At 45.1% G+C, this 25,845-nt stretch overlaps 1 long non-coding RNA gene across 4 annotated transcripts in view; it reads right to left on the minus strand.

The window, feature by feature from the left end:
* Positions 1-25,845, minus strand: part of LOC131840574 (uncharacterized) — a 63,470-nt gene that overhangs the window by 25,254 nt on the left and 12,371 nt on the right. For all 4 annotated transcript variants that reach the window (XR_009357400.1, XR_009357402.1, XR_009357401.1 and 1 more), the window contains exon 2: positions 6,319-6,417. This is a non-coding gene — a long non-coding RNA (uncharacterized LOC131840574). The remainder of the gene's footprint in view (positions 1-6,318; positions 6,418-25,845) is intronic.

A 25,845-nucleotide genomic window follows, 5' to 3' on the forward strand; every position in this document is an offset into this window, starting at 1 on the left:
TCAGAAAAAGAGCAGGTGAATTCCAGCAATCAGTATGGGGAGAGGAGAGAAAGGTGGGAATGCCAAGGGAAATGGAGACACATGATATACCAAAGCCTACATTTCTCACTGAGCTACACACCATGCTCCAGGGTCATTGAATTTAATGTCCCCCTTGGTTCTGCTTCCTGAAAATAATCATCATAAAAACACCTAATATTTATGGGGCATTTCAGATGCCTGATCTCATTTAATCCTCATACAACCCCATGACAGGAGTACTGTTGGTACTACTGTTTTTTAGTTCCGTGCTCCAGGTTTGGAGCAGGTGACAGAGCAGAGGACAGAATTCCAAAGGTTCTGTAGGCCCTGCTGACATTTTCATTCATTCATTCATTCATTCATGCATGCATGCATGCATGCATTCCTTTACCAACCATTTTGGGAGTCAGGGATTGTACCAGGGATCCAAAGATAAATAAGGCATAACTCCTGCCCCCAAGGAACTCACCAGCTACTGAATCACTTGTAGAAGCTAATACTCATAACTGTATCAGTGTGAGTACTACAGTAGGAGTGTGGGCAACTTACTCATCTTGCCTTTGACGTGTAACAAACTCCTGAGAGTTCGCCCTTCCTCGTCCAACCTCTGTCTCTTGCCACATCTTTTGTTATCCTCCAGGATGCTGACATCTGTGTCTGTGACTTCATCTGATACCCTCTGGCATGCTTGTTCTTGTCTTTCTAGACTTGGCCGTCCTCCAGCTCCATTTAGCACTGGCTACACAACATCCTGTCAGGTCTGAGGGGGTGAAGGTAGGGGCCTAAGACCAGTCTAGGGAACCAGTTCTCCTCATGTGCCTGGAAGCAAGTCTTTGGATAAGTCACTGAAGGCTAGGGGGCCTCATTTTCCACCATTTGTAGAAGACAGTGTAGGACTAGATGCTCTTTGGTACTAACTTTAGGTAGTTATGAGCTGAGCCCAACTTTCCAGCATGGTGTCAGAATAGAAGGGGAAGGGGTGAGTGGTACCATTGCCCTGAACTTTCTAATAAGCTCACCCTCTCTTTTTCCCCCATCCTAGGCCTCACTCGTAGTAAACCTACCTGACTTCACTGATAGGCCACTCCTTTCTAACAGGCACCCCCCTCACTAGGTGAGCTGGGGCCCCTGGTTCTATCCTGGGTCATAATCCAATGACTTCTGACCCTGAATGGCTTTCAATGTCTATGGCACCCACACCTGGGTTCCAAATGACTGATCCAGACCCATGTCACCTGTGGAAGCAGAGGAAATCCAGGATTCCCAGCGGCTGGCCCGGGCTCAGAGCCACTTGAGTGAACCGGCTGCTTCCCTGTCCTGAGGTCTAAGACTTCCTTCCTTGCCAAGAGACGATCACAGGCCAACAAGGGAGGCTCTGCCAGCTGCCACCAGACTCATGCTTTCTCTCTGTTGTCAGCCCAGAGTCTACTACTGAACTATAGCACCCCAGGAAACTGCACTGTGGGCACTTTCTCTACAAAAGAACATTTCAGGCATGTTTGTGGCTCAGGTTGTTCCTTCTACCCTGCTTCTCCAAACCAGCCACATGTAGGAAACTAGTGGCCAGGCTAACCTACCAGCTCGGCACTCTCTCCCAATGGTGCCAAAATAACATAACCATAGAATCCCGAGATTTATAGAGAGGAAGTATCAGACCTCAGATGATCTCGCTCACAGTGGGCCTGGCCCAGACCAGAGCCCCCACTGCCCTCAGGCTCTCCAGTGAGCACACATGCCTTGTATCCTGGATGCACGGTCACCCTTTGCTCTTCCCCACCCAGGTCCAAGTACAAAAAGACCCACCATCCCTTCCATAGTGGACTGTCATAGCAGGAGGATTTTGAGTGGAGATCTTGGTGTGAAATGAATTGTTCTGCTCTGGAAGGTGGCATCTGAAATGCTTCAGAGACTGAGCCCTGGGCTTTGCTTCCTTTGTGTTCCTGCCATTTGCTGTTATAAACACCCTCTCTCTCAATAGAAAGACCATATAGCTGAAGGCACAGCTGTCTCCCAAATATCGATATTCCTTCTTCCCAGGACATCTGTCCCACTGAATCACCCTTCTAAAGAAGGAGCCAGTGTTGACCTTTGCAGGATTCTCAAGCATTGACTGAGCACCTGCTATGCCCCATGCTATACAGCAGGCCCCCCATAACATAAAAAGAGTTTCCTTCAGTAAATACTTATACACACTTAGCAGGTGCAGAGAATGTGGCTGTGAATAAGAGGCAAGTCCTTGACCTCTTCAGGCTTACATTCTAGCAGCATGTGAACCTATAAGGATCTGAAATATGTAAACATGAAAAGAATGTATACCTTATCCTTAAGGAGCTATAATCAACTAGAGAAAAATAAAACGTGGTGATCAGTCAGTAATACTGATCTAAAAGCCAAGGTCAATATCCAGGCCACCCACCCCTTTGCTGTTGGGAAGAGCATGGCCCCTGTTTCCATCATCCGTACTGACAAGGACTTGTGGTGGAGACAGCTCTGGGTTTGGACAGCCTACCCAGCTGGGTTCCAGACTCAGCTATGTACTGACTGAGAAGCCTAAAGCAAGTCCCTTAACTTCTCTGGGTCTTAGGCTTTTCATCTTCAAAAGGGTTTGCCTTGCTTTCTTGCTGGTTGTTTTGAGACAGGTAAGTTAATATACAAGAAAACTTTTACAAACTCTAAATTGCACCAAAACATTTTTATTTTTTAGATCAAAGGCCAGTGTTTAAAAAAAATAAAATGCTGGGCACCTGGGTGGCTCAGTTGGTTAAGCAACTACTTGACTCAAGTCATGATCCTGGAGTCCCAGGTTTGAGTCCTGTGTCAGGCTCCTCACTCTGCAGGGAGTTTGCTTCTCCCTTGACCCTCCCCCTTCTCATGCTCTCTCTCTCTCTCTCTCTCTCTCAAATAAATAAACTGAATCTAAAAATAAAATAAAATGTTCCAAGTGACATATTTGCTATCTTAGGATTCCCAAGGACTAGAGTGACAAGTGCACTCAGGTGCATCTGTGTCAAAGAGATTTTCTAGCCCTGACCTTCAACAAGACCAGGGTCAGTTCTCAATGAAATTTGCTACCACTTACGTGGGGGTGATTTCCAAGCTGGCTGCTGGCGTTTGAAATTTATAATCAGAATGTCATCATTTTAAGGTTAAGCTAAATGGGGTTTTGTCATGTGTTGAATGAAAATACTCTGCCTCAGTGAGAATGAATTTATAATCTTGGGCACAAGTTCTGATAAGGTGATTCATTCAACAAGCGTCTACTCTGTGCTGGGAAGATATTCAATCTAGGAAGACAATGGTGGTCAAGACACGCATGTCCCCTGGGCTCACAGAGCACTGTCCAGTGGAGACCTTAAGGGTAAGTACAGTGACAGGGGTGGTCAGGCGAAACATGGATGCACCAGGCAGGTACAGCTCACCCAGATTCGGGGTTGGGAGTAGGGGCTGTGAAACACTTTGGTGAAGAAATGCTGTTGAAGCTGTTAGCTGGAGGATGAGTTGGGAATAAGGTGTTCAGGGGGGGTGGGGGGGGGTGGGTAGAGAAGTTCCTGGAAGAGGAACAGCATATGCAAAGGTGTAGAGGGGAAAGAGTGGGCTGGAAAAGAAATGTGGGGCCAAGAGGGTGGAAGACAGGGCCAGTGTGTCCAGACATGAGGCCACAACGCCAGCAGGGGCTTAGCATGAGTGATCCCGTGTAACAAGGAAAGCAGCTGGGACTCTGTCCTTGGGAAAATGACCAGCTTTGCCAGGGACAGTCATGGCTCGTGCCTATTGCCTCAGGAGAGTCACACATAGGCCCATTTCCCTTCCCTCTCCAGAGATACCTCAGTTGGATGATAACTGACATGGTCACCTATCCTTAGGGAGGTGGGAAGGTAGCAGGGGGCAGTAACTGGGAAGGTGTGGGGACAGAAGACATTCAGTGCCTTTCAATGATGTGGGGGAATGTGGGCACCGACTGACATGTCTCAAAACATTAATGGGGACATTTCCTCCTTTAAGGCAACTATTTTTTTTAAAAGATTTATTTATTTATTTGAGAGAGAGAGAGAGAGTGAGGGGAGGGGCCGAGGGAGAGAATCTCAAGCAGACTCCCTACTGAGCACAGAGTCCCACACAGGGCTCCATCTAAGGACCCTGAGATCATGACCTGAGCCGAAACCAAGAGTTGGATGCTTAACCAATTGAACGACCCAGGAGTCCCTAAGGTAACCATTTCTTAAATACCAAAAGGGATGATTGAGTTCTCACTCCATCTCACAGATTTCTTTGGTCACCCAAAAAAGTTTGAGGATAGGATAGCTTGGCTCTAAAGGATCAGTGAGGAAGGACCCTGGTACCAGGAGAGGGGAACAGAACAGCACTTCCTTCTGGAGAGAATAGGGAAGCAAGCAGCTTCTTCCTTCAGCTCTCATTGGGGAAGGAAAGGGTCTAAAATCACCTAATTAGGCACCACCCAAACCCGCAGTTCCCAGCTGGTGTGGGGTGGGGACTGACTCTGCAGGGGGACACTGGGGCCTATTCTCCTGCCTCCTCACCCTAGAAACCAGCCATGCTCAGTTGCCCTGAACCAAAGGTCTCCTGGAAGACCAGCTCCCTTCCATGCTGTTCGCAGCAGAGTAGGCCTGTCATCAGAGTTAATGTGAGTTACTCATGGTTTAAGTGCCATTTCTGACCTAAAGTTGGCATTTCTTCTCTGGTTCTGCCTCTCCACCATAATTAACTAATTAACTATCAACAAGGGGTGACACAGTTATGACACAGAGAGCCTGGCTCTGTGGCGTCTCACCCAGAGAACCCCCTGTGCCCTCAAGGATCAAAAGGTACTGGCCTGATTTAAACAGGGTGCCCTGAGGCCCCAGTGTTGGTCACTCAGCCAGTGTTCAAGGCCACTCCCTTCCTGGGTTCCAGAGGCCAAGCTGGGGCTGGAGCTGCTCTGATGGTGAACACGGGACTCTCAACAAACCGAGTAGCTACCAGCCACTGTGTGCCCTTAGGAAGTGCCCACTGCTGTGGCCCAGGCATTGTCACTGAGTCTCCCTGAGCTTCTATCCCTCATCAGTCAACAGACATAACAAAAGCTTCATGTTACAGAATGTAGAAGTGCACTACGCCATCCCTCCTTGTATGGATGGACAAACTGAGACCAGGGCCTTTAAGTCTCTTGCCTGGGACCACTAGCGGGCAAGTGGCACTTGGGTCCAAATCCGGGGTCCTGCGCCCAGCCAGCCTGGCCTAGAACAGCTCTCTGAAGAGCAGCTCTCAGGGCAGCTGACCCACCAGAGGGGTGGGAGACTTTACCCCCTCTACCCCAGCTTCCAAAGATGGTGGATCAGGAGCTCCAGAAGTCAGAGTCCCCAGCAGGAGTCTGGGGGAACTCCACAAGGCACACCTGAAGGGGATTCAGTCTATCACATGGCCCCAGGAGTCTTGGAGGCCCAAAGCCATTGAACTGGGGCTGAGGCCTGAGCTGGTGGGCTTCCAGCTAGCCCAAACTTTGTTTTATCATGTGACTCCAGCATCCATGAGATGCCTGGGAGAGCTGTTCTGTAGAAGCCCCTCTCAAACCAGATTCCTGATGCTTCGACTTGGAAGCTTGAGGCGGAATAACTGTGGAAGGAGCCTCCAGTCAGAATTCACTCACAGTCTTGTGTTTGGTGATAGATTCCCAGCTCGGCTGTGAGGTCCTCCTGGGGCAAGCCTCAGGCCACAAGCTTCTCTGAATCTCCCAGAGCACTTACCACAGTGCCTCAGCCGAACAGCTGCTCAATTATACTCATATTATCAATCACAGACTGTTTGCATTACCAGTAATTTCTTTCCAAATCCTGTCAATGTAATTTCTAAACATGTTAGCATTACTGTAATGGTATGCAAGTGCTATTTGATTCCCAACATTTTTTATTTGACATTATTTTATCTATTGCACACTTCAATGCATAATCCACATACTTGTCATTGTTAATGGCTACACCAGATTCCAGGGTCCCGATGTCCCATACTTTGTTTAAGCGTTCCCTGATGGCTGGGCAGTTGGGTTGCCTCCAATGTTTGAGCACTATAAATAGTGCTGCTCAGTCACCGGGCTTTTCTCCCCATCGCCTGGACATGAGAATAGGGTGGGATGGGGGTAAGAAGCTCTTCTCTTGTGCATTCCTGGAAAGGCCTACTCTTCATGCTACTTTCCTAAACTGGGGGTAACATAAACCCACATCTGCTGCTCTGTCCCAGATGGGCTGTCACTGGGGGACTTCTTACCTGGCCTCTGGTGTTCTAGGAATGAGAAAGAGTCCTCACCTCTGAGGTCTTGAATCAGCAGGTCTCCCACATTAAATAATTTGCTTTGGAGCTGGCCTTTGGGTACAGTGGCCTTTGGATCATCTCATCAGACATGCCCTGAGGGGAGACCCAATAACATATTGCTTATGTTCTGGAAGGTCAGTTCAAGGTTACACTGGGAATCACAGAATGTCTGAACTGAAAAGGGGACTTTCAGTTGATCTAATCTAACCTTTCCATTTCATGGCTGAAGAACTCTAGAGCCAGAGAGGGGAAGTGACTTTTCCAAGATCACCCAACTTGGCAGATTTGGGTCCAGAGCCAGGATGCTCTTATAATCTTAACATTCTCCAGCCTCCTCACTGGAGCATGTCAATGGATTGGAATACTCACCATGGTTAACATGCTAATTCTCTACACATTGACCTATAGGCCTTCCCAATCAAAACCACAGCAAGAGTCTTTGGAGGTATGGACAAGAGGACTCTAAAATTTGTATGGGAAGGTAAGCCAAAGCCTTTTTGGAAAAAGAAGAACAAATTTGGAGACTCACACTACCTGGCATTAAGACATACTGTAAAGTGACAGTCCTCAAGACAGTGTGGTTTTGGTGAGAGGACGATCCAGAAATAGGCCCCCACAAGTATGGGCACTTGATTTCTGGAAAAGTTGGAAAAGGCAATTCAATAGAGAGAGGAGAGTTCTTTCAACAAATGGTGCCCAAACAAGTAGACAACCCACACAAGAACAATAAACACTGACCTATTCCTCATACCTCATACAAAGATGAACTAAAAATAGGTCATAGACTTAAACGGAAAAATGTATAACTATAAAACTCTTAGAAAGGGTACCTGGGTGGCTCAGTCGTTAAGCATGTGCCTTCGGCTGAGGTCAGGACCGCAGGGTCCTGGAATTGAGCCCTGCGTCAGGCTCACTACTCAGTGGGGAGCCTGTTTCTCCCTCTCCCTTCCCCCTTGCTTGCGTTCCCTCTCTGGCTGTCTCTCTCTCTGTCAAATAAATAAAATCTTAAAAATAAAGAAATAAAACTTTTAGAAGAAAACATAGAAATTCTTTGTGAGTTCTTAGGTACAATAACAAATGTATGATCTATAGAGGAAAAAATAATTAGATTTGATCAAAATTAAACACATTTACTCTTGTGAGAGACACTTTAAAGAGAATGAGTATAAACCTGACAGATTGGGAGAAAATATTTGTAAATCAGAGATCAGACAGCAGATTTATACCCAGAATATACCAAAAAAAAACCTCCTGAAATTCAGGAAGACTCAAATTTTTTGAGTGGGTGGGCAAAGATTTGAGAAGGTGCCTTACCAAATAAGACAGACAGGTGACAAATAAATACATGAAAAGATCTCCAGCATCATTAGTCATTGAGGAAATGCAGATTAAAACCAGAGTGAAATATCATCACATCCTATAAGAATAACTAAAAATACTGACAATACCAAATGAAGAATGAAGCAACTGGAACTCTCATCATACATTACTAATGGGAATGCAAAATGGAGCAGCCACTGTGGAAAACAATTTGGCTATTTCTTCTGAAGCTAAACATATATTTACCATATGACCTGGCAATACCACTTCTAGGTATTTATACTAGAGAAATGAAAACCTATGTTAATACAAAAACCTGTACTTGGATGTGTATAAGAGCATTATCTACAGTTGCCAAAATCTAGAAACAACTCAAATATCTCTCATTGGGTGAATGTATAAACAGACAGTGGTACAACCACGAAACAGGATATGATACTACTGGGTAATAAAGAACAGTAAACATCAATGCATACAACTTGGATGAATCTCGCACACATGCTGCTTGGTGGGAGAAGCCAGTCTCAAGGGTTACTGCACGGGAGGAAAAATTATTTTCCCTTCACCCTCCTGAGTTCTTGGCTGAGACCCCCTATCATAAAAGATTAACAAGAAAAAAATGAACAGAAGTGTATTAATATATACCTCATATATGTATGAGAGATACCCAGAAAAACTGAGTAACTCTCTGAGGTGGTCCAAGCCACCACCTTAAATACCATCTTCAGCTAAAGACATAAGAAAGAAGTTTGGGGCATGGGTGGAAGGAAGCTGGCTATGGGAAATTACTAGGAAATGCAGGGCAAATAGGGTAAGATTTTGTTATGCAGATTGAAGACTGTGCCTTCTCCCCTGATAAGTCTGGAGGTTTAGAGTCTCCCTTTTCTTCCTGGTACAAAGAAGGAGACATCTTTGCAATTGAAGACTTCCTTTTTGAATGTAAATATCCCTTACAAAAGGGTAACTTCTACTCTGTTTTTAAAACTTCTGTGTCTACTGTTTCTTAAAATAATCAGCTCAAAATGATTTTCATGCCAAAGAAGCATATTTTGGGGTGGCATACATTTCATTATATACTGTATAATTTCATTATATGGTGTTCTGGAAAAGGCAAAACTGTGGGGACAGAGAATAGATCAGAGGTTTCCAGGGTGGGGGAAGAGTCTGAGTAAAAGGGTAGATGAGGGAGTTCTTTATAGTGTTAGAATTGTTCTTTATCTTGTCTGTGGTGACACTTACATGAACTTGCATATGTTAAAACCCAGGCAACTGTATGTAAATTTAAGATACAAAGACACTTCTACTGTAAATTAAAAAATACAAAAAGCAAAAGTGACAAGGCACTTTTGTATCATTAACTCATCTGAGTCTTTTAACAGCCCAGTAGTGGATCCATGAGCACGTCTGAAGAAGGAATAGATTCTTTAAGAAATATTTAGGGGCCATTGCTATGGGAACTGTTCTAGGTACAGGCTCAAGGCAAAGTCTTGACCTCAGAGAGTCAGGTCAAATACCACCATTCCAGCAGACAATTCTGAAGAGTGCCTTGCCTGTGATGGAGTAAACTGCCATCTCAATTCTGGTTTCCCTGGGGAAAATCACCCCTCCTAGGGCAAGTGCTATGGTCTTTGTAAGGCAACCCCAGGGCCCTGGGAGGCTGCACCAGGCAGGAGGAACTTTGGCAAAAGCAGCATTCCCAGGCATCTGGGACACAGATGGCCCAGGCCACCCACTGCAGGGGCTGCATTTGGCCCAACTTTTCCAACATAGAAAAGAGACCCCTCCACCTTGGCATGGCCCACCTTCTCAGGTTCACACCAGTTCTGCTGTGAATTCCTCCTTTTCTCTCATGATTAAAATCAACCCAATATGGGTAGGGAAGGTTGAGGGGGAGGAATGTAAGAGCAAGAGAGTAGGTAAATGAGCTAGAGCAGTGGGTGGGGAAGCAACAGTAAGTCATGCCCAGTGACACTCTAGTCCACTGTTCACATGCCATTCTTTGAGTCCTCAACAGTCTGTGTGTGTGTGTGTGTGTATATAATTTATACATAAATTATATATATATATATAAAATTTATTTATTTGACAGAGAGAGAGAGATCACAAGTAGGCAGAGAGGCAGGCAGAGAGAGGGGGAAGCAAGCTTCCTGCTGAGCAGAGAGCCTGATCTGGAGCTCCATCCCAGGACCCTGAGATCATGACCTGAACTGAAGGCAGAGTCTTAACCCACTGAGCCACCAAGTCGCCCCAGAGTCCTCAACAATCTTATAAAGCAGATACTTCTCCCCTATACAGAGGTGACATAAATGAGCCCTGGGGAGATTAAATGACTTGCCTGGGTCCCACGACTAGGAAACAACTGGACCAGGCTTCTAACTCCTCTTTGGGATTCCACTAACCTTGACAGAATAAATAGGATAGACTAATGATTCTCAAACTTGACTGAGTGTCAGAGAATCATGTGGTGGGGGTTTGTCCAACCAGTTTGCTGCTTCCCACCCCTGGAATTTCTGAGTCTGTAGCTCTGGGGTGGGTTCTGAGAATTTGCATTTCCAACAAGTTCCCAGATGTTGCTGGGGCGGTTGGCCCGGAGATCTTTGAGAATCATTGATATAAACCCTGAGTTTGTGTGCTCTTGAGCTACACACTTTCGAGTGGGGGGAAATTCTGGTTTCACCACTTTTCTAGCTCTGGACTCTGAACAGGTAACACATCACAGTTCTTCACCTAGAAAGTGAGGAGAATTGTACCTTAGGATTGTTGTAGGGTGCTACAAAGATGAATGAGTTAGTAAATAAAAAAAGTTTTTATAAAACTGCCCGATCAAATGTAATCACTCAAAAATGTCAGCTCTCAGTACATGCTGGACTCTTTTAAAATACATCCTCTCATTTAGTTTCAAAAGATCTTTAGAAGTTAATAGCATCATTTCCAACATTTTCATTTTACAGTTGGTCAGGAAGATGAGGGACACCATGCAACTCATCACGACCCAAGCAAGGATCTGAATCCAGGTTTTCTGGCTCATCATTAGGGCTCATAACAAATTAGGTCTCACTGCTTCCTGGAGTCTGGTCCCCTTTCTTTAAACTCCAAGCCCTGGACTGTGGATGATTGGACCCTTAAGGCTGAGTGCACACCTAATTAGCTGAGAGTGGGTGAGACTGAGTAAGCGAGAAAGGAAGAGGGAACAGGAGGCTTCAGGAGGATGTTTGTCTGAGAACCTGGCACGGAGTCACTAGGGATGCCTGGAGTGGGCATTTTTTTGTCTTCAGAGGGCAGATAACACAGGGTGACTCAATATCTTGCCCACACATTCCCTCTTTTCTCTTGGCTGCTGTAACTGATTGAAGTCATCAGTGAATGATGTGACAGGTGCAAACGGATCACCCACTGATGGTTTACACAGCACCAGAGGACACCCCTACTCTCAGCCTAATATGGACAGAAAATCCAGCTACTGGACTCAAGCATCAGCACACACTGAAACCCTTCCCAGGATGAATCAGAGCATCCCACTCACCCACACTGAACACAATGTTCCATGAGAAGTAAGGATCAACCGCAGCAAGCCCTTCTGTGGTGGGCAGGGAGGTCTTGGTATCCCCCAGTCCTATTTGCAGTGGTTTCCCTGCATTAAATGTTTATGAACATCAGTGGTGGCATGGTCTAGGGTAAGCCCAATCACTCTTTCGCTGCAAAGGAAACTCTGACCCGTGCCTGGCACTCGAAGGGTTTATAAATGGATGACTCCCATTTTTTTTTTTTTTTGGTAGTTTATTTATTTATTTATTAAAAAATTTTTAAAAAATTTTTTTTAATTTTTTATTTTTTATAAACATATATTTTTATCTCCAGGGACTCCCATTTGAAATTGGGAAGCCTGATTTCTTCCCTGAATTCCAGACTCTTCCATCTGCTGATTTAGGAGAGATATCTACCTGGGAGCCTCCCATATTCACCATGTCCAAACCTTCTCTCAATATCTTCTTCCCCCATAAGTTTGCTCTTTCTCTTGTCTTCACTATCTCGATTGGTGATAATGGCCAAGGAGCACCTAAGCCAGAGGCTCAGAAAGGACCCGAGGTGCACATCCTGATGCAAAATCCACTCTGAAAGCTTCCAGTGGCCCTAAAGTGGGGGACACTCTGTGAAGGGCACTCAGGACATCTTTGGCAGTTGCCTTGCCATGCTTGCCCTAGGAATGTCCATCCCTTCTGGCTGGTTCCCAGTTGCCTGGGCCCTGACTTGCTTCTTCTGGAGAGGAACTCTGTATGGTGTGTAGGTTAACCCTTATCTTAAATGCCAAGCTAGAGGAATCACCTCACACACATTTGGGGGTGATCTGAGATGCAGATCAGTTACAGTAGGTTATACTGCAAGTCTTGTTTCTTGACCATGGTGCCTGCAATTCATTCTCAACTTGCTCCTTGTCAACTTCTTCTACTCACTTAGTTTCCAACAGCAGGGTCTCCATCACTGGCCCTGGATTTGGGGGAGAGAACAAAAAGTGGGGAGGCAGCAGAGACAAGGGATAGCTGGAATCCTAAACAGCAGCCTTCAGTCAGCTGTCCATTTGATCTTGAAGTCCCCTACTAGAGGGCTCCCTCCCCTCTCTCTCCTACCCTAGAGATTTCCAGAGCTGGGGGAGGGGGATGGGAAGAAAGACAAAGCACACCAGGAACTGAGGAGTTAAACCATCCTCTATTTTTCACATTCCCACAGCTGAAGACTTGGGTCAGCCTTGAGGCTCAGATGCTGAAACAGTTAACTGTAGAGGGAACAACGGAGTGATTTGGAATGTTTCCACTTATTACAGGGAAAAGGAACACATTGTTCAGATTTCTTAGCCTTTTTTTTTTAATTTAAGATGTGGGCTATTAAAATATTTCCTCCAAAAATAAAAAGCCTTTTGAAAGTTCCATGAAGGTAGCCACATTTCAGTTTCATTTATTACAACTAGATTCAGACATATACTTGGTGTACTGCTGGGTTTAATGTAAAGCCAGGGATCAACATTCTGAACTCATCCCCAGAAAAATACACTTTGATTATACATGTAAACTTTGCATGCCTGGTGGGGGTGGGGAAACTTGTCACAAACTGTAGATTGTCCATAGTCATCTAGGTAGATTCCACTAGGCTCATGAACTTTAAAGAACCAAGCTCATGGCCACGGAGAAGTTGAGAGACCTCAATCAAATCCCAGCCCAGGGTCTCAGCCTAGACCACAAGATGAAGAAGGCCTCTTCTGGCCTTCATATTCTGATTCTATACTAGAGCTAGTGTGCGTGTGTGCGTGTGTGTGCATACACGCAGATGACCAAATGTAATAAATAATAAAATTACTAGTCTGTGTCTCTTGTTTTCTGACTCAACCCTTGTTGGAGGAGTTCCTACTGACACCCCACCCTGCCTCTGTATGGGTTTAACCACTCTGTGACACCGTCCTCTCTGGGAAGGGGTGTTCCTCCCACCAAGAACCCAACTTCCCCTTAGCAGACTTTTATGAATATTGTAGAAACAATTTTTTGTTTCAGTGGAAAACTATGCATGTCTAGAACACACCCTCCCTGGTTATCAGATTCTCCTGTTGTACTGTCTTTAAGCTATTTTGCAATGCCCTGGAAATTATAACTGATTAGATATGTAAATCATAACTGATAGGTGTGTAAATTATGTCCTGATAGAGATTTAATTGACTTCCTCAACCCAGTTTTATCTCCATTTATCTCCAATTCATCTCAACATTATTTACTCAGTATCCACTTGAATGTTTCTGACTTTTCCTTTGAATATCTGCCTGGTTCCCTCATTTCATGAGGAAAATAAATACCTGAACATGCACATTTTTAAATCTGTGTGCCAGTCAGGATTTTACCTTTTTGTGAAAATTATCTTTTAATAATATGTTGTTTCTTCCTTCCCTTTTAGGAGACTGTTTCTATTTTTAGCCCATTATTTGAATTCAGGTTCACTTCACGGCTCTCCTGTCCTCACCAATTACCCGCTCACCTCCTCCTTACCCCACTCCGTGCATTCCACCTTCTAGAGTCTTCTATTCTTTTACCCTGGACTTGTACAGAATCAGGCTTGAACATATCCAGGCACTGCTGGAAACCAAATGTTTTGGGGGTTTGTTATGTGGGAAATTTCAACTTCAGTGCTTTAGAAACACAGCCTGGGCATGTTTTGGTATTTGGGATCATTTAAGAGCTGCCTGTTTGGTGCCAGGAGACAGACACCATAGTTAGCCTTTTCTTAGCTTTGGAAGACAGAGCTGGGGCCTGCGTCTTTTCAGACAATTTGTATGACATTAACTATGCAAATAATTTAACCCTTCATTCCAGATTTTTTTTTTCCCTTTGCAATAGAAGGGGTATAATACTGAGGGCGAGTTCTGTTACCTTTGGTTAATGTTTTTGTTTTCTTAATGGCTTCAGTTAACAGTTGGGGGGTTTTTGTTTGTTTGTTTGTTTGTTTTTAATGGCTTTAAGAACTACAACAGACCCTGAATGCGACTTTGCCTATACGTTTAGCTGGCTTATTTGGGTGTGCACATATGTGTGAAACACAGGAGAGGGAGGAAATGAGAGAATGCCCCAACAATTTGCGAAGTGTATGAACTGCGATACTTACGTTTATAATTTCCGTTTTCTTCAGCTGTCAGGTTGGGGCCCCAAACAATGATTATCCTGGGGGAAACAAGAGCCTTTGCAGGCAGCCCAAGTTCATGGCTTTTCTGGGCCCTTAACAGGGTGGGGGGTACTTTGTTCCTTGGACAAGCTAATTAGAGACACTTCATTTACTCTTGGTCAAATTTACAGCCAGGGAGGAAGGAGAGAGAGGAAGTGAATGGGTCTCACTTCTTAACTTTTTTTTTTTTTAACCTTAACTCTTCCTTTACCCCGGTGTAGACAAAGTACATTTTAATCCCCAAAGTCATGGTTCCCAGCACATACTTGATTAATGCTCTCAGATGTCTTGCCAGAAAACATGTTGCTGCATCAAAGAAAGGGGGAAATTTATACATGTGGTACGTAGCTTATGGAGGAACATTTTCTGAAAATAGGCATAGAGGATGGATCACAGATTGGGACTAAACATAGACTCTGTGGGCCTTGAGGAAATTTCTCTGAATAGTTCAGTGAGAACAGGGGAGCCCATTTCAACATTTTATGAATGAAATTCTTCATTAACATTTTTTCATTAGAGAGTGGCAGACTTAATCCTAGGCTAATATAATTGTCGCACCAGAGATATTAATGTAATTTAAATATCACATTATAAAAAGTCAGTACTATAAAAGCCTCTAATTTGCCAAGCTCCTCTGGTACCAGATGGTACACTTACACAGAAAAATCTTCTCTTTAAACAGGAGAAAGTCTGTGAGGTTATAGGCAGAGAAGTCATGGATGCTTAGGATCTTAATTTGGATACTGGTATTCTTTGGAGCCTCCAGAGGAAAAGGCCCATCAGATACCCAGAGCAGGGGTCTAGGTTGTTTGGGTCCTAACTCTGCCTCCTTCTTGGAATTGGATTTCTGCTTGTAGACAAAGAAATTCAACACAGAGTGATTGGAAATTCTTGGCCTCTGGAAACCCCACTAAGGGCTTCACATGGATCTCATTTCCTCTGAATCCACCAGAAGCCCAAATGAGAAACCTTGGATCATTTCAGACTCAGTCTTCTTCCTCTTGCTTGGCCCACACAAAGCACCACTGACTCCAACCCTATTTCCAACCCCTGCACTGGCTATTGCCTGAACAGTCTTCTCCATTCCCTTGTCTGGATAAGCAGTAGGTGCTGCTTGGGGTCTCTCTGCTGTCCCATCCTTTCCCTTCTATCTTCTTCATTCTGCCAGAGTGGTTTCATTAATTGCAAATCCTATTGTGACCCTCTCTTACTTACAAATCACTACCTGCCCCAGTAATGGGAAAATTGGGTCCTTAACTACAGGTTATGTGGGTCCTATCTAAGAAACTTGAAAGCAAGTCTCAAAAGATCAAATTGCGGGGCGCCTGGGTGGCTCAGTGGGTTAAAGCCTCTGCCTTCAGCTCAGGTCATGATCCCAGGGTGCTGGGATTGAGCCCCGCATCGGGCTCTCTGCTCAGCATGGAGCCTGCTTCCCTTCCTCTCTCTCTGCCTGCCTCTCTGCCGACTTGTGATCTCTGTCTGTCAAATAAATGAATAAAATATTTTTTTAAAAAAGATCAAATTGCTTCCAGGTAACTTAACTGAGTTTCAGAATAAAACTCAAAAATATTTAAATTTAAAAATATCCCACATTTAACAATGTAAAATTCATATTACCTGTCATTCAATTAAAAATTATCAAGCACAGGGGTACATGGGTGGTTCATTTGGTTAAGCATCTACCTTCTGGCTCAGGTCATGATCTCAGGGTCCTGAGATCAAGCCCTCCATCAGGCTTCCTGCTCAATGGGGACCCTGCATCTCCCTCTCCTCCACCTGCCATTCCTACTATTTGTGCTCTGTCTCTCTTTAATAAAAAATTTTTAAAAAATTATCAGGCATCAAAGAACAAGGAAATAAAATCCATAATGGGAAAAAAAATCAATTGATAGAGATAGATATAGAAATGACACCAATGATAGAAATAGCAGACAAGAACATTTTTTTAAAAAGTTATTATAAATACATTCCACATGTTCAAGAAGATAGAGGAAAGCATGGACATGCTAGGAAAAATATAAAAGATTTTTTTTTTTTTTCAAAAGAACCAAATCAAATTTCTAGGGATAAGAAAACTAAATGTCTAAGATGGAAAACATATCAGATGGGACTAACCATAGATTAAACACTGACTTAAGGATAAAAACAGAGCATGTAGGACAATGAGCTGTAGGACAACTTCAAGCACATAATAGAGGAATAATTGCAGCCCCAAAGGAGAGTAGAGAGATAAAGAAAAGGAAGAGCTGAAAATTTTCCCTATTTTGATAAAAGGAACCAAGAAACTCAACTGACTCCCAAACACAAGAAACATGAAGAAAATGACACCAATACATATAGTCAAATTGCTTAAGAAGTAATAAAGAAAGGGGCGCCTGGGTGGCTCAGTCAGTTAAGTGTCTGCCTTCCACTTGCGTCATGGTCCCTGGGCCCTGGGATCAAGCCCCACATCAGGCTCCCTGTTCAATAGAAAACCTGCTTCTCCCTCTCCTCCCCACTCATGCTTTCTCAGGCTATCTCTGTCTCTCTCAAATAAATAAATAAAATATATATATTTTTTAAAGTAATAAAGAGAAAAATCTTGAAGGCAGCCAGAGAACAGCCAGGAAGAACAAAGAACAGGAAGAACAGCCAGGAAGAACAAAGAGAAGAATGACAGCAGACCCATGGTTGGAGGCAATGCCATCCAGAGGACAGTTGAGCAACTTCTTTTAAGTTGTATGAAAATGTATAGAGTGGTATACAAAGCAAAAAAAAAATCTTGCAAAACTGAAATGAAATGAAGATTTGTTTCAGACATCCACCAGCCAAAAGAACTGATCACAAGTCCTATGAGAAAGTTAAAGGAGGAACTTTGTGCTGAAGGAAAATGAAATCAAATAGGAATCTGATTCCACACAAAGGAATGAAGAGATGGTAAGTGCTAAATATGTGGGAAAATATAAAAAAAAAAAAAAAAAACTTTTGAATTTAAGATTTTGAATTTAAGATATTTAAGATATCTTTAAAAGATAATTGATTGTTTAGAGTAAAAATAATAACAATATATTATGGGATTTATATTATATGTACAAACAAAATATTTGACAAGAGTAACACAAAAGTTTGGGGAGAGGAATGAAGAGGGAGTATACTATAAAGTTCTATGTTATATGTGAGTTGGCATAATATTACTTGAAGGTAAACTGTGACAAATTAAAGATGAATGTATATTATAAGCAGTAAGGAAACAATCCAAACCAAACCAAACCAAAAAGGTATCAGTAATAAGCCAATATGAGAAAGAAAATAGAATTATAAAAAATATAATCTAATGTAAAAATGAAAACAAAGAAGGTAGGGAAAAAACAGATGGGACTAATGGGAAATAGAGGAAAAGACCATATAAATTTAGAGTTAATTATAGCAATAATGACATTAAATGTAAATTATATATATAGTTCCATTTAAAAGGCAGAAATTGTCAGACTAGATTTTTTAAAAGGTAAATTCTAATCACATTTTGTCTATCAGAAACCAAACTGAAATATGAAGACACATATAGGTTTAAAAAAAAAAAAAGGGATGGAGGGGGCCCCTGGGTGGCTCAGTTGGTTAAGTGTCTGCCTTCAGCTCAGGTCATGATCTCGGGGCCCTGGGACTGAGCCCTGCATTGGGCATTGGGCTTTCTGCTTGGCAGGGAACCTACTCCCCCCTTCCCCCCCTACCCCGCCTGCCCCTCTGCCTACTTGTGATCTCTGTCAAATAAATAAAATATTTTCTTTTAAAAAAGATGGAAAAAGACATGTCATGATCACATCAATCAGAAAATCTCTCCTCTAACCATGGAGATTAGAAGCCTGAGGGTTGGGAAGGGATGTACAGAAAAAAAGGCATCAGTAGTGTTCCTCCCACACCTTCCCTTGCTGGGAAAACTGAATATCCTCTTCTATGAACTGCTATCAAGTGGGCATCAGTAGCCTCAGTGGTCATTGTGCACAGACAATGGGGAAAGGGGAGGAGAGAAGGAATCTGGGTGAGAGACTGGTTTTGTCTTCGTGTCCAGGCAGGAGCAGCTGCTAGAAAAGTGCCCATAGGAAGAGCTATGGGTGGAGTGACCAGAAAATGTGCCAAGTCATCATGGCTCCCAAGCCAGGGGCAGACGTGAGAGCTGAGTACAGGGTAGGGCCCCCTTAAGTGACAAGGATGTTGGTATTATTATTATTATTATTATTATTTATTGAACCTTTTTTATGCTGCTGGGTGAAGGATGCTAGCCAAGTTGGGAGTGCTGGGGCATCCTCAGGTCCTGGTGTGAATTCAGCCCCAGTGGAGTGCAATTCTGCCTACTTCATTCAAACTGAGTTAACCCTTCCTCCAACGTGATTTGGCTATCCACGCAAAATCAAAACCTACTCCCTGGAACTTCCTGCCATAGCTGCTGGCAATTACCTTTGCATCAGTGGAAACCACCATGATTATGAGGGAGCATCCATGGTGCTTGCGGATGAGTACCTGAGTAGAGTCAGACAGATAGGGAAGCAGGACAGCTAAATACCTAAGGGATGAGGTCAAGGTCAATGGTATAGGGCTGAACCAAGGAAGCTCTACCAGGCTCAAACTATTAGGTAGTCGCATGGGACAGTCCTTTCTATGGGGAGGAACAAAGAGCTAAGACTGTTCCGTTCTGGGGGCAAAGAGCTCTGGTCTCAGAGCAGAACTTCTGAAGCATTTAGCCATTTTAGGCAATGTTTTCCCAGAATTGAATTTCAGAGTCGCACATCAGAGACACCAGTCTCTAACGCCCTGCCCTTGACAAAGCATGGAACTCTCCATGGAGGTGACTGATAATGGCGTTCAAGGGGCTCAGAGACACTCTCTCAAGGGATAAGTGAGGCTCCACAGCAGGGGCTCATCTCTTTCCCTCACCCACTGTTTCTTCCAAAGAAAGGGTGGTCACCCACAGGCCACCAGACAAGTAAGCACACAAGTAAGAGTTGCCTGAGTTCAGCCCAGCACCTCCCAGACCTGTGTGCCTGCCGCCACCCAGAGTATATCTGAGCCTGCATTTTTTCACCATTCCCCCCATCCCCCACCAGGCTGCAAAAGTTATCTTCCTGCAAATTACAGCTCCCTCTTATCACAGAAAAAAATCCACATCCTCCAGCCTGGAACTCTCCACAACCTCTATTCCGTCCTTAGCATAAATGATGTGCATTCATGTCTGTTTTCCCAGAAGCTTGCCTTAGCCTGGGTACCCCAGAAAGCAGAGCTCAAGGCACAAGAAGATACGCTATTGCCTTATTATGGTGTGCAGTTCTTGAGAAACAAGAACAAATGAAAAGGGGGCGAGGCAGGAAGCCAGGGGAGCCAACATGCCGTGTGCTACTGAGCTGGCTCTCACTTACGTGAAATCAACTGATTGTTTGGTATCATGGGGCCATCTTCCAAGAAGCTGTATGAAACTCTGAGTCTCAGCACGGCCCAGCCAAAGCGAAGGATGCAGAAAGAATGTGTGTACTGTCTCCATTGGCCAAAGATCTGCCCAACCTCCTGCTTTGGGGTTGTGTGTATGAGACCTGAAAGTGGCACCTCCTATCTCAGAGGCAACATGGAAGCCCAGAGGTAGGAAGAAGAGGTGTACAGTGTGCAGATGAGCTGAGGGGCTGGCAAGATGGTGCCCCTGGGTGTTGGCTGGAGCTGAGGCACAGAAGCAGCTGAAGTACCAGCAGCAGCCAGGGACCCAGAAACGGTGAGGCCGAGGGTGAAGGTGCTTTAGAAGAGTGTCTCATGGACACATGAGTCTTGTATCTGCCACTTGCAGAGGGTTCTTGAAGAACATTTGAAAAGGAGAGGTGCTTCAATAGAACAACTCTAACAATCTGTGTCAGGTGTTTACTTGGCCTGGTGATTTGGAAGTGCTCAGTAAACAAGAGCCACTATTATTACTATCATCGTCCATGATATCAGCCCTGCTCCACCTCTCTGACCCGGAAAAAGTGTTTCTTGCCCACCCCACTGGCAGTGTTGCTAACACACAGCAGGGGGATCTTTCCCAAAGGCCATTCCCAGACATCGCACAGCTCATTCTGGCAGCTGGTGGAGCTGAGCTGCGCAAGAGAAGAGCAAGTGGGCCTGAGGGCAGACAGGGTGGGGCTGTGCTGGGAGGGGTCCCTCAGCTGCATCTCCCCAGATGACTTCTGCCCAGCCCCGCTTCTGCTTCTCTCCACTTGGTCAGCAGACATGAACCAACACAGCAGGCCTCCTACCCAGCTGCCCAGGGCCGGGACCCAGGGATGTACTGGAGCAGTTCTGCAGGGGCAAGGGCTCTTTCCTAGGCTGAGCACCTTGGGAAGGAGGGAGCAGCTGTTGGAAAATACCAGGAACTCCCATTTGAAGGTGGTGAGAGGCTGGGCCATGAAGCATTTCTTCCTCATTCCCTCATCCTGATGCAGACCTTATCCTCGCTCCATCGTCATGGTCATGGTCTCTCCTTATCACTCTTAGTCTGGAACTAAGGCCTATTGGCTTTGAGCAATTCAGTGGTTCCATGTGACACCAAAAGCAGAGTCAGGCTCCCCCAGGAAAACAGCTCAGTGGTAATGGGGAAAGGGGCCCGAGCTGGGACTCTATCTCACCCTCTAGAAGCAGAATCCCAAGTCCCTCCCCGTTATAGGAACTCACCCAGTAGCTTGCATCAAAGAAGTCCTCTGGACCCAGCTGGAGAGACCCAAGAGGAACATCAGGAAAGCTCTGCTAGAGGGATGCAGCACCAGAGCTCGACACGTGACCCAAGAGTTTAGCATATATGGTGGGGGCTAAGTCATACCTATGTTCCTCAGTTTAAAGTTACGATTAAGTGATGTGATCTCATTAGCTTATTTTTTCATTCATCCAGCAAATGAGTTATTAGCATGAGAATGAGGGACATGATCATGAAGTCCAGCCACAGCTGGAAGAAGGTTCACAAGCAAGTTAATGAAATTATGACAGAGGGAAAGAAAAGGCTATTAGCTTACACAGAAGGAGAAACTAACTTTGCCTTAAGGAACCAGGAAGGAATTGCCAAGAAGGATTTTTAAAACCAGGTCAGGAAGGAAGAATAGGAGTCTTCCAGGAGGAAAAGTGAGGAGGCGTTGGACAGGGCTGGTGCATTCCAGAGAGTCAGAAAACTGTACTAAATTATGGGGATATGAAGAAACATGTATTTATTATCATTCTGTGAATTTTTACCTAAACTTTACTAGGTTCTAGGTAAATGGGTTCCGTGTCAGGAGAGCAGAAAATAATAAGGCAGAAATGACCCTTCTCTCTTTCTAGTGGAAAAACAGGAATTAAACAAACAAAATTCACACAGATAAGTATACAGTTGTGCCAAGTTTGTGAAGGGGAAGAGGAGCTATGGGAACATGAATGGGGTGAGAGGGGCCCTCTTGATCTGGGAACCAGGAAATGCTTCCCTGCGGAAGACAAGTTGAGCTGATCAGTCAGACAAAACATTCCCAGGAAAACGGAACAGTATGCATGACAGTTCTGGAGTAGAAAAAGCATAGGTTCAAGAACATCTGAAGGTAGTACTGAATGGAAGACTGGACAGTAGAGCACCCTGGCTTATGGGATGAAGGCAAAGTGAGATGACACAGGGCCAGAAGGCTTCATCCTTTATCTTAAGAGCAAGAGGGGTGACATAATGAGATTTGTCTGCCCCTGACCACCCCCACAGAAAACAGAGTGGAGAAGTAATGGATGTGGGGAAACCAGTTAAACCAGTGTGTCTTGATCATAAGTATAAGTTAGAGCTCACTGTGAAAGTTGTAATAAGGAAAGTAATCTCCCACTACCAGAGATTTTTTTTTTTTTTAATTGGTCTGGGATGTAGTTTTGGCATTAGTGCATTTTTAAAGTCCTGCTTGCATATCTAGGGGTGACAAGCCTGGAGTATGAGGATATCTCTTTGAAGAAGAGGAAGAGGAACAGGGTGTCATCTCTCCACTGCAGGTGACCGAATGGTAGCTCGGCGTAATGGTGATGGAAGGCAAACAATGGGTACTTTTAGGAGGTAGAAGAGAGAAGTAACCAAGAAGTACTACCTTCCAGAGTTTGGGTTATTGCAATTCACTGAGAACTGAAACACTGGGGAAGTGCCAATCGTGGGGTCATGACATAAATTCCAGTCTGGATTTGTTGGATGTAAGAGCTGCAGCCATCTGAGTGGATGGCAGGCAGTTGGTTCCATAGACCTGGAGCTCAGAGAAGCCTGGGCTGGGTGCAAATTTGAGAGTCATGAATGTAGAGGTGGTATTTGAGATGCAGCTGGGATGGCCTAGTAAAAGGAAAATATTGGGGCTGAGAGGAGAGAAGAGGACCTGGGATGAAGGTTGAGGGACTCCTAAGCTGGAGGTTGAGGAGTGACAACAAAATCTATAAATAAGAGGCCGGAGACAGTTGAAGCCCAAAGTCAACATTTCAGGGTTCCCGAAGTTCAAAAAACTTTGATTGGATTTGGCAACCTCTGGGTCATGGATGACTTTGGAGAGAGATGTTTTGGTAGAGCAATGAGGGGAAAAGCCAGACTGGAGAGAATGAGAAGGAAGGAAATGTAGAAGACACCACAAGAGTTTGGTTGTAGAAGGAAGAAGGAGAGGGTGGAAGTTGCTGGAGAGTGTTTTGGAATCAAGGAAATATTTGCTAAAATGGAAGAGAACTGAGTGATCTGGAATATTATTGGGAAGGAGAGGGAGGGAGTCCAGATACCAGAGAAAGATGGGATCATTGCAAATGTAGAGGGGTGCAGTGGGACTGAGAGCCCTGGCAGAGGAATTGGGATCAGTGATACGGAGTCACCCTCTATCGTAGGAAGACTGAGCAATGAATGGTTGGTCACTGAAGTGAACAGCTTTGTCCCTTTAGGGTGGAAAGGGAAGAGACACCCCATCTAATAGCTTTCATACTCTCCATAAATATGTGTACTGGGAGCAAGGGGTGTGTGTATTGGGAAGGACTCTTCAAAGGTGGGTGTTAGGAGGCCAAGAAATCTGAAGAGAGTTGGTATTGTGGAGAGACAATGGTTGAGGTGACCAGAGAAACATTAGAATGTGGGGCTGTAGGACAGATCTGTGGAAATGCCAATTAAGAATTTATAGTAGTATGAAATTCTAGAGTGGCTTTCTAAAACCGGGCGGGACTGTATTATGTTGATTATTTATTACTGTTCATCAAGTTATCTCAAAACTTGTTAAAGTTTTGTTTACTATCTCAGTTTTGGGTTAGGAATTTGAGTACAGCTTAGCTGGGTGATCTGTTTCAAAGCCTCTCACACAGTTCCAGAGTGCAGCCCAGGGCTGGGGTCTCCTTGGAAGACTCCACTTGGGAAAGATCAGCGTCAAGCTGTTGGTGAGATTCCAGTTTCTCACAGGTTACTGGGCTGAGGGCTTCAGCTTCTCCCTGGCACTTGACCTATAGCTTCCTTCAGTTCTTTACCTTGTGGGTTTCTCTGGAGAGCAGCTCACAACATGGCAGTTGGCCTCCCTCAGGGCAAGTGGGAGTGAGGAAGGTTGTGCAAGAGAGAAGCCATTGTCTTTTGGGACTTAATCTCAGAACTGATAGCCCATTGTTCCTGCCTTACTCTGACGGTAAAAGCAAACCACCATGGCCTGCAACTCTCAAGAGAAGGGGATTACACACAAGTCAGGAGATTGGGTTGACTGGGGGCTGCCTGCCACATTGCACGGAGCAGGCCGAATGGGAGAGGCCAGGGAAGGGATATGGTCAAGTTGTGTAGGGCCATGGATGCCAGAGAAGAGATTAGAGTTTCATTCCCATAGACTACTATCAGTCAGGAGCAATTCTGAGGCAGAACGGGGTTAGATGAGTTTTTTAAAGTTTTACTCTGAGGACAAGGAGATGTCAGAAGAGGTTCAGGAAGAGCCAGGAGCCCATGGCAATCATCTCCTGAGTGACTGGGGACTTCAGTTGGAGCCTGAGAGTGGTTATGGGGAAGAAAAAATGGATTCCAGGGATAGCTGAGCAATATTACATGGTTCTCAGCCAGCCCATTGTCTGTCACCCCAATGAGGAGTCAAGGGGTTCTTTAAATGTTGGGACGAAGGACAATGTAGAAACTTCCAGCATGAAGCAGTATCTGTTTTTGTCTTGGTGACACCAACAGGCCCAGGGTTGGGGTAGCCTCCAAGGGCTATAGATGAGCCACATCATTCAGGGAAGGTGGGGACTTTCATAAAGCAAAGGAGCTTTAGGAAAAATGCAGATTTTTGAGAAGCTAGTGGAGGATGGGCTGATTCAGAGTCACCAACTCAATAGGAAAACACATGGGGTAAGAGAAGGAGGAAACAGGAAGGAGCGCTGCTAGGTGGAACCCGGCTGGGTGGACTGAGGTGGGGGCTGAGCCACCCAGCTGAGGCATGGCACCAGGCCAGGAAAGCCAGCCACGTGGCTCCGCAACAACACAGTGGGTTCTAACCACATGCCCTTCCACAGCATTTGATAGCCCACAGGACCCTTCCATGTGGGTTCCACTGTACTTTCACAACAGTGTAGAGAGGTGAGAAGGGCAGGGTGGATAGTGTCCACAGGAGAGGTGGAGAGAGAGAGCCTTTGGGCCCTCGGATGATTTGTTCAAGGTCATGTGGCTAGTACTTGGCTGAGCTGGAGGGTAAACCCGAGCCCTGGAGTTCACGCCCAGAGCTCTCTGCCTCACAGCACTACCTGAAACAATCAGTACTCCCCCAACCCTGCCACCCCTCCATCGATGCCCCCCCCACCCTGCACAGAAGTTGCCACTCCTCTAGGGATGCAGATGGCAAAAGGCAGGGCAATAGAGCAACACAAAGAATCCCAGAGTTTGGGCTCTGGGGCTCACTTAGGAGAAAGGGAGGAAGAGGTGGGAGTAATGGCAGAGATACAGGTAGATTCCCTTGGTAGAACCTGGGGAGCCTCTCCAGGAGGTATGGGAATCAGGAACCCACAGCTGTTAGGAACCCTAAAAACAGTCTGTCTCCCTCTCTCCCAGTCTCCAGCTTCCCACTTTCTATCTTTGTGTCCATTTCTCTGGTCTCTCCCTCTGTCCATGTGCACCCCTGTCTCTGGGCCTTCCTCTTTCCTCCTGCCCGCGCATCTGCTTTACCATCTCATCACCAACAGTTTTCTCTGCTTCTGTGCATGAATGTGATGCTGAGGGAGGAGGGTACAAATGGGCTCACCCCATGGCTCTTGAGGCCATGGCACAGCTCCACAACCAGACCACTAACAGAACCTCCTGGAACACAGGATCTAATACGGCCAGCCTGGTGACTCTTAGAAAAATGGGTCCCTGTGAGCTGGGACCTGAGCATGGGGGTCCTCAGGAGGGACCCTGGTTTGATGCTGTACCAAAGAAACAACCCCTGGGGCCATGATAGTGACTGCCATCAACCAGGTATCCTCCAACCCCAGGGCCTTTGTACATCCAGTTTTTTGCTTCCTGGAATGCATTTCCTAGATATTCATATAGTGGGGTCCCTCATATTG

The sequence above is a fragment of the Mustela lutreola genome, chromosome 9, assembly GCF_030435805.1.
Source record: "Mustela lutreola isolate mMusLut2 chromosome 9, mMusLut2.pri, whole genome shotgun sequence".
In the NCBI taxonomy this organism is placed as follows: Eukaryota; Metazoa; Chordata; class Mammalia; order Carnivora; family Mustelidae; genus Mustela; species Mustela lutreola.